Consider the following 3,338-nt stretch of genomic DNA (forward strand, 5'->3'; position numbering starts at 1 on the left):
GAATTTATTCATTCGCCCCTAAGTGTTGCTCAGGGATTCTAGGCAATATTTGATAATGGCATAGCTGGAGTGCTTGTCAAGATATGTAATCAATTCTGAGTTTTCATCCTAGGGATATGTTGACCCACATTTGTGCATAATTATGGCATAAAGCACAGAATGCAGTGTTTTGAAAAAACACTTCTGCGGGGAAGGAGAAGAAAAAGGAAAGGAGATTTAAAAAATAAAAAAAGATTCAGGAAGAAACAAAAGCACAAATTCACACTAATTATATCCTCAAAAACCTGAGTGTAATGATACACTTCAAATAGACCAATAGCTTACTTTTTCAAACCCATAGTAACATGAAGAAGACTTTTAAAGTAACACATATTTTCATCCTTCCTTGCTTGAGCCTGCCTGGCTTTCTAACATGGTTGAGGAGAAGGAGGAGGAAGGGCATCTGACTGGGCGCTGTTGCAGTCCATCGACTGTTTTCTTCAGAGGGAAAGGTCAGAGGATACAGTACGATGGGACACCTGCTGAAGGTAATCATTAATAAGCCTGCTGTCCTGTCAGCAGCCCCTGGCTTTACCAGATGTGTTCTACTGAAAAGAGGGAAATGTGGCAGGGTTGTCCACACATCATTATACAGTAATACTATTGGGCTGTCCTAAGCAAACATGCAGCAATGCTGATGTGTATTTTAGGATACAAGAAACTAGACTGAATGTGCCAACTGGCATGTATTGACTGCTGTAAGTTACATGTGACTTTTTTGACAGAAACTGTACACAACAGAGCTTCTTCCTCCACCCAGGAATGTCTAAGGTTACCAAGACAACCCTCTTTCATACAACGGATGACTACCAAGGACAACTATCAATGTTTGAAACCAGATTATGCTGCTGTTTGATAGTATGGCAGTCAGCTGAAATGGCTAAAACACAAACTACTGTTATACTGTGTAATAGTACAATGTTATTTGTGGTTAAAGTTTGTGGCTTAGCAAAACTGTAATATTTTACAATATATATTTTTTTCTATTTAATGAGCTTAAATTTAAAAAAAAGCAGGTCGGCAGCAATATATCCATGCCATAATTCAGTTTATAGCTATGCTGCCATGTCTAAACTCTTCTCCCTTGTTCTCATGTGTCTGCACACTACAGTATGCTTCAATTGCAACTTCATGCAAATAAGGCTCCTGTCCTGCAGAGGAGAAAAGGTGGGAAACCAAATTGGATCGAATGTAATTCAGTTCAGCGAGCTGGGAATGAATCGATAATGCTGAGAAATGGCTTTCGAAGGACTGAGTGCCCACCTTGGGTAAGAGGTTTCATCTGTTTACAGCACAACCTGGCCCTGTCTGCTTATGTATTTTACGACAGGTTAATCAAGAATCACAGTACCCACTGCTTCATTCTTGACATGCCTTCTGGTGATGTTCACTGTGCAGCACTTCAGAAAATGTCCTGCCTATTTGCATTCTCAAGTGTGATAGGTCGGCTTGAATGGTTTTTCCATTGACTGCAGATTTGCATTCTCGTCTTTGTGTAATGTATTCACAGAATATAGCTGAGCAAACAAATTGGTATAGTTTGTATTTACTCTTATAAGATAGTGTTTTCTTTACATGTATATACAGTATCCTGCATATGCACTTAAAATGAAACTTTATTAAAGCAGTTGTTTTCTCTCACTTTCTTTTTGCCAGTCCAACACACAGATGCATTTACAAATGACTTAGAGACTACATTGCATACAAATGATTACACATGCTTGCTCTATCTATCCTTAATTTTCATTACTAGATGATTTTTAACATAATTATGCGGTTCTAGTTACACTTTATTGTTATGCACTACAAAAAAGTGAATAATTAAAACATAATTTACCACGTTTCAACAACCAAAGGAACTACAACATGGGGTGAGAGCACTAGTCATCTGGAGAGACCTTGGAGTGAAGCGACTGCTGCTCTACAATGACAAGAACCGGAAGAGGTCGTTTGGGCACCTGATGTGGATTCATTTTTCTTGCAAGAATTCCAGGCACTACTAAGAGAGAGGACAAAGCACCCACGCCTGGCTTAAAAATAGATATTGGGATGCATGGAACACCCAAGGCCTTATCAGGGGTGTTTCCTGGCCAAAGGTGTTTGGAGGAATCTTCGCCAGTAGAAAACCTGAGGAAATGTTAAAACCTAAAAGCACCTTAAAGCGTAGATTAATCAAACTTTAGTAGACATCCTTCCTGCAAATTTGCTGTCTCTCTACCACATCAAAATAAAAACTTTGATATACATACAGACTTGTAGCTCGTGGTGGTTCAACACCTTAATAAGACATTTATTTATTTTCTTTAATTTTTCATCCATTTGTATGTTACACAAGGGTAGTGAAAAGAGCAGAGAGTGAAAATCCTCTAAACAGCTTTTGTTTCTGAGTGCTTGAGGTGCTGGCATCATACAATTCAAAAATGCTTAGACCACATGTCTTGGGTAACCTAATATTTAGTTAAACAGTCAACACCTCTTCACTTTATAGAAAGCAGGTGTACCTATGAAGGTGGCTATGAGTGTATGTCTACAGGCTGGGCCTTTGTCTCATTACATAGTGTAAACTCTTGTGCAGACTCTATAGTTTGCCAGCTACCATGCAAAGCTATGGAAAGGAGGGATCCATTAGCAGGCCATTAGCATTTTGTTTGAACAGTTCCTGACTGTGCTTCTCTGCTTGATATAGGGTGGAAGTGAGAGGGGGCAGACAGAGCAGAAGGGAGAAATGCAGTCAAATAGATAGGGTGAGATACTGAGGGGAAAGAAACACAAAAATGTGTTTTTCATCTCATGACAGTCACATCTCAAAGAGAAAGAGAGAGGATAGTAAATCTGAGGGAAAGGGAGCGCTAAAAGATGCAAAGTGAGAGTTACAACAACATGGAATATTGCTGGAGGGATCAGTAGAGGTAGAGGAAGGTGGGCGGTGGAGTGACAGAGGCAAAAAGACATCAAGGTAAGCTATAACTTCATACACATTAAGAATGATTGGTGGGGAGAGGTGTAATTAAAGTTCCATTAAGTGATATTAAAATTAAACAAATATTTGTGTAATTAAACTGTCTGTATAATGTGGCAAGGTTGCTGGTAGGTGACTACCAAACCTACAGAGAATCAACACAGTATCTAATTGTAGTATATTCAGACTCTATGGTTGTTCCATATTGGTTGTTATCAACCCTCTATATATGCACCCATTTCCAGCAAACAAGCTCAGACAAGCTGAGTTTCTGCTACCAGGCCAGTGCGAAATGACAGACAAAGAGCTAAACACCCAAAGACTTTTCTCTTGAGTTGGT

The 3,338-nt window shown here is 39.2% G+C and overlaps 1 long non-coding RNA gene across 1 annotated transcript; it reads left to right on the forward strand.

Annotated features, from left to right (window-relative positions):
* The first annotated feature begins 418 nt into the window (after nucleotides 1–418).
* Nucleotides 419–2,287, forward strand: LOC119915090. The gene is made up of 3 exons (XR_005446891.1): nucleotides 419–527; nucleotides 1,151–1,307; nucleotides 1,896–2,287. It is a non-coding gene; the product is annotated as an uncharacterized LOC119915090 (long non-coding RNA).
* Nucleotides 2,288–3,338: the final 1,051 nt, after the last annotated feature.

The sequence above is a fragment of the Micropterus salmoides genome, unplaced genomic scaffold (assembly GCF_014851395.1).
Source record: "Micropterus salmoides isolate LMB-PRFRI ecotype aquatic unplaced genomic scaffold, ASM1485139v1 Ms_hic_scaffold_20, whole genome shotgun sequence".
Lineage (NCBI taxonomy): Eukaryota > Metazoa > Chordata > Actinopteri > Centrarchiformes > Centrarchidae > Micropterus > Micropterus salmoides.